Source organism: Selaginella moellendorffii, unplaced genomic scaffold (genome assembly GCF_000143415.4).
Source record: "Selaginella moellendorffii unplaced genomic scaffold, v1.0 SELMOscaffold_47, whole genome shotgun sequence".
NCBI classification, from domain to species: domain Eukaryota; kingdom Viridiplantae; phylum Streptophyta; class Lycopodiopsida; order Selaginellales; family Selaginellaceae; genus Selaginella; species Selaginella moellendorffii.
In genome coordinates, this window is record NW_003314308.1 from 111,120 (window position 1) to 117,249 (window position 6,130).

At 30.4% G+C, this 6,130-nt stretch overlaps 1 long non-coding RNA gene across 1 annotated transcript; it reads left to right on the forward strand.

The window, feature by feature from the left end:
• Window positions 1–5,545: 5,545 nt before the first annotated feature.
• Window positions 5,546–6,069, forward strand: LOC112350270. The gene is made up of 2 exons (XR_002993699.1): window positions 5,546–5,703; window positions 5,760–6,069. It is a non-coding gene; the product is annotated as an uncharacterized LOC112350270 (long non-coding RNA).
• Window positions 6,070–6,130: the final 61 nt, after the last annotated feature.

Here is a 6,130-nt window from a genome sequence, read left to right on the forward strand (position 1 = left end):
AGGATTCTCCAATCTTACTAGCATACTACTCGTCTTCTTAGAGGTCCCAAACTAGTGCTATCAAACCCAATAATATTTAACCTCAAATATCCTAAAAATCTTAACCGATTGAAGAAGGATTATATTTGAACCTCAATGGATCGCCTCTCAAGTCATTCTCTTTAATTGTTTGCAATCCACTAAACTTCTCTACAAGTTCATACCCTTATTAATAGAAGCTGAGAGCTATAACTCTCCCAAAAGCCTCACTCTCTTAACACTCTTCCCCTCAAGTTGAGCTTAACTAGAGCGTACTAGATTGCTAGATGTCAATCTTAAAATGTGGTGTGATGCTTTTAGCCAACTAATAGAAAATATTATAAATTTTTTAACCAATTGGAAAAGAGGGTATATTTTTATTCATATGCCCTTTCTTTATATAAACATATTGTCTTTTAAATTGTTCTCTTTTGTTGCTTACACAATAGAACTCCCTATCTGATGAACAACCTTGAAGTCATATATCTGAAGTTTCAAAGCCCACCTAATAATATAACTAACCAAGTTCTTCTACTTCAATAATGAAATATGATCACACTTTAGTAACATCTAAGAAGCATATAATTACATATGAAACTTCTTAAAACCCTAAACTGCTACTAGGCACTCCTTTTCTATTTAGGAGTAGTTTACCTCCATTAGTTGTAATATATAATTATTATACTTATTGAGATGGTACTATTCAAATCTTTAACACCTTTTTGAAATCTACAAATGCCCACCTATAGTCCTTAAAATAGATGAAAGATAATGTGGACAACTTTAGTAACACTCATAATGGTGTAATATAATAAAAAATATGACTAAAAAAATGATCAAAATATTACACCTTGCCAAAGAAGTGTTGTGTATCATTCACACACTTCAAAGTAATGGATTTCAAAATAACTATAGGTTTGTTAAGATCAACTTGCAAACCTTTATAAGAATCTGGTACCTAAAGTAAATTGTATCTTTGAACTTAAAGACGCACTTTGACTGCTTTAGCTTCAAACTAACCAATCCAACACATTAAAGACATCATAGATATATTCCTCTTATATCCTTTATGAGTGGATCAAAATATCATTGATGAAGTCGATAGTCACCTTTGGCATATTGTAAAGAATCTTGTCCATCATTCACTGAAAAATCTAAATGATATTACTAAGAACTTATATAAACCAAATAGTGTTTGAAAAGTGGTCTTGGGAACATCTTTCTTACCCATTAACACTTGATAATACCCAAAAGCAAGATTCAATTTAATGAACTATTAACTTCACCAAAAGATTAGCTATGTGAGGAAGAAGGTACACATTCAAGATCATCACATCATTTAATAGATGATAATTGATGCAGAAATAAATACTCTTATTAGGTTTTATTATAAGATGACATTTACACACCCAAGAACTCTAAGATTTTCGGATAACACCTTTTTCCAATATATTTTATATATTTACTTGTAAGATCTTGATTTCCTTTGGTGACCAATGCTAAACAAGAATCAAATGAGCATCCTTAGTTAGAATATAATGATGCATTGCAATTTTAGCCCTAAATGGCAAGTTAAAATCGAAGAGATTAACATACTCTTGCTTGAGCCAATTATAAACATCTAAATTTTCCATTCTACTTTAGTCATTTAACCATGTCTTTAAAGGAGTCCCACTCATAACCTCTATAGATCCTCATCCGCCTTAGGATACTTGCTTACCCCCAAGTGTGATCTCAAAACCACATCAGCTTCACATTGAGTCATAATGCTCCATGTGTCCAATTTCACTTCTGACACCTAAAGATACTACTAACATCTCAACTTGTTGCACTAAAACTATATCCATTTGCCTTTACCTCATTAGTAAACCAAGACCAGTCTTATCTCTTTGAGATTAGACCATCTATCCATGAGTGATTATTCCATGAACACACCTTAGCATTTTTTTAATGCCCTAAGACATCAAAAGCACTATTCCCCAATATCCCTCTTTTTTTTCCCACTAAATCCCTCTTTATCCATAGTTAACACCACCATCAATGCAAGGTCCAAAAGCCCATCCACTAAACCTTACTAATCTCTAGGACTTCCTAGCTTTGGACTCCTTAGTAATTATATTATCACCCACCATGTGGGTGTAACTTTCCTTGGTCAATTGGCATTTTTTGGCTAAATTAGTTTTACTAAAGTCCTCCTTTTACTATCTCATAGGGACTCACCAAACCCTTTAGGGTTTGGGAGATGATCATGTTGGGCTTTCATCCTTAAACTTGGACTCAGACTTAAACTTGAACTCAGACATGGTTTTGAATTTAGTCTTGCTTTCAGTTTTAGTTTTGGTCTCAACCTCTGGTTTGGGTCGGTCTCAGTCTTGGATCCAGTCTCAAACTCTATCTCAAATTCCATTTCAGACTCCATTTCAGACTGCATCTTAGATTTAGACTCTTTCTTGGACTCTTTATCAAACTCCATATTAGGCTTTATGTTAGGTCTAGTCTTGACACTTTTGCATGTCACAACACTTGCCATATGTTGGTAATTCTTTTGTCCCCTTTTCAAGACTCACTTCTCAATTGCTTCATGCTTATTCCTTGAGCACTTCTTTAGGAATTCTACTTTTGCTTTCAACTTTCTGAGTCAAAACCTTTAGTCCAAATATATTATGCTCATTGGGCTTCTACTTTAACCATTACCACATGGCATATGTTGGGCTCCACTTTGGGACTTAGGGATTTATATTTCACAGCAATCAACTATTATAGCATAAAATGATTTAAAAAGGGAATAAAATAATGTATAGTAGAAAGTAATAGGGAGATAAAAGTGATGGAAGTAGAGGTTAAAACAAAAGGACGAAATAAAAATATAAGTGATAGGAATATAAGAGATATAAGAGAGTATGAGACAAAAGGGAAAAACCTTAAAGTCACACTTAACATAATTAAGTTTAACCAATCCATACTAAAAATGAAGTCAAAAATTTGATTCAGTACCATCTGCAACGATTGGAATTAAAGCTCAAGATCACCCTATATATAACTAAGTCTACCTCATCCTGCACACATGTATATTTACAGTTGTTACCATAAAGAATGAAGACTAATTATGCCACATATAACACAAATATAAATAACAATATATGGCAACAAGTTAAGCTATAGACAATAAACTTGAACCCATATCAATCAAAAGCATATAGCAATTTAATTTGCTCCAGCTAGGCTCGACTTGAGGGGTAGAGTGTCAAAAGTATGACTCTTGAGAGAATTACACCTCTTAATTTTCATTCACGAGGATATAGACTTGTAGAGAAGTGTGATGGATTGTAAGCAACTAAAGAGAATAATTCCAAAGACAATCCATAAAGGTTCAAATATAAAAGGAAATGAGCCATAAATAAAAATGCATCTTTTCTAATTAGTTAAAAGTTTTATGAGTTTGAATAGTGCTAGGATGGATGACTTCTCAAGAAGTCCAAAGTTAAGAATATATACAAATCCATCAATGTCTACATTTTCCTCTAAATCCCAACCTATAAACAAAAAACTTTAATTATCTTACATCCTTAGTATAAAGGGATTTTGATAGGCAGAAGATTTGTTACAATTTAGACTATTCTCTTATATATAAGCTAGGGGTTTTTGGCTAATACAATGTACACTTATTATGTTGATATAATAAATTTATTCTAAAAAAATTTAATAAAGGTATAATAAATAAATTAAATATCTTAAATAATATTTTAAAATATCTAGTAATTGTAAAAGAAATTCTTGTTGGTATTTTTATTGTTTCTACATATATTTAAATATGTATCAATACATATATCTAGTTATTTATAGTGGTTTAAAGAGTGAATTTGATATAAAAAATTAAACTTATTATAATTTTATTTTATTTTATTTATAAATTTTTAAATAAATTCAAGATTAAATTTAAAGGAAAATTATATTTTAATAAATAATCAATAAAATAGTAAATATTCCTTATAAAGAATAGTTTGATAAGAACAATAAGAATAATATAGCTTATTCATTTAAAATTATTAAGAATATTATATCTTAAAAAAAAAGAATAAGCAGAATATATATTTTATATTTTTATTCATTTTTATCCTAATTTGTTTTTAAAAATATAAAATAAATATAAAAAATTATTTAGTTTTAAACTGTTTATATATTAAATAATATATATTTAAATTATGTATATAATATTATTATATTTTATCTATATAAAGATAAATAATAAAACTTCAATTTAAGTAATTTAGTAATGATTGAAAAAATGTTAATTGCTATATTGTTATTTTTAAAAAATTTAAGTATTTTCTCTGAAGATATTGATTATGAAATTGGTCCACTTAATGCTATAACTATTGAAGCAACAAAACTTATTTTAATTATGATTTCAAAAAAAATTAAAGAGATACCAGACAATATATTTCCTTTAGGTCAAAGTTTTTATGGAGATATAACATTATCAAATTTAAATAATGATATTGGATTTGGTATTTTTGCATTAGATACAATTGGACATCTTTGTCATGTAGATGGTGATGGCCATACAAATGTAGGACAGGCTGTAAGAAACACATTGTTTGATATTGTAAAACAATCTGTTCATAAAATATTAACTTCTTGTGCTTCATATATTATTATACAAACAGACCAATTTGTTATCTACTATTTCATTAGAAATTATAACCCTTTAAATTTAGATGAGAAAATAAATACAAATACATATGGCTCAAGAAACCAAAAGCTTATGACATCAGAAGAAATAATAAGATGTGATATTTTTACATATATCTTAATAAGTGGTTATATTAATATGCCCCATCAATATTTATTACCAACACAAATTTTAGTTTCCTTAAATCAAAAGGCACACTTATATTTAGATATTCATTGTAATTTAATATTATATGCAGGAAATAAAATTTTATGGTCAATTGAGACATCAAATAATGGCCTAAAATGTGTTTTAAGACTACAAGAAGATGGGAATTTAGTTCTATATTCTTCCAATAAAAGTGTTCTTTGGCATTCAGATACTTATTGTAACTATCAAAACTGCCATGAAAATGCAGTGTTAATAATGCAGAATAATTGTAATTTAGTTTTGTATTTTTCATATCAAACAACATTAAGCACTAAGCCATTAACTCAATCTGTATGGGATTCAAAAACATTTTGTTAAATGAGAGTTATACTAATTAATGAAATAAATGGTTTTATATATGTTTGATAATTTTAGTTTTTAATAAATATATTGAATTTTAATAAAATTTTAATAATATTTTAATAATTCATTTAGACCTCAAGCTTTGGAACTTTCATGTATTTTACCAACGTCAAGAAATTACAGGTTTACAAAGCTCGTTCCATGACCACATTGTGTATGGTATACGAGTACTTTAAGTACGCTACGTACGACTTCTACGACGTAAAAGAATTGGAGTGTACTACACATGGAGATAGTACAATGTCGTACACTGGGATATCTCAGCGAGAAAGAGAGGGAGGGCAAATCCTCTGTCTTGAAAGAAAGAGCAAGCAATTGCGTGATGTGAGGCGGAACGATCTTGTGTCTCTCACGACAATTTGGAGTGCGAGATGCGACAATGGGATCCAAAACGTTGTGATGTTTTTAAATCCGTTTCCATTCGCGGTGTACTACACGAGGTACTACAAATCTCTCGACTCTATATAAATTGCGAGCTCTCGGCTCTTTTTTCTAGTAACTTTGATGATCAAGGAGAAGAAAAGGAAGAGTTTTGATGAATGATCTCCCGCTTCATCATCTGCGAGTTTCTTTCTTCTAGCGGATAGTTTCAGTTTTCTCGCGTGATTTGTGCAAGGATTTAGCAGTAGCTAGGGAGAGACATTGCATGATAGCTACACCAAAGAGCAAGCTCGGCTCCTTGTGTGGCTTTGATGCACTGCCTCTTCCCTGGCTGCGGCCAAGTTACTTCCTCCTGTTTTTCCCAAAAGATATTCTAGTTTCTTTCCATGAATCGAAGCTCCACTTTTGATCCACGAGATCCACACCAGTTTTTCTCAACAATGTTTGATCCACTTTTTGAGTGTCGTTTCACGGTAGCGAAACTTT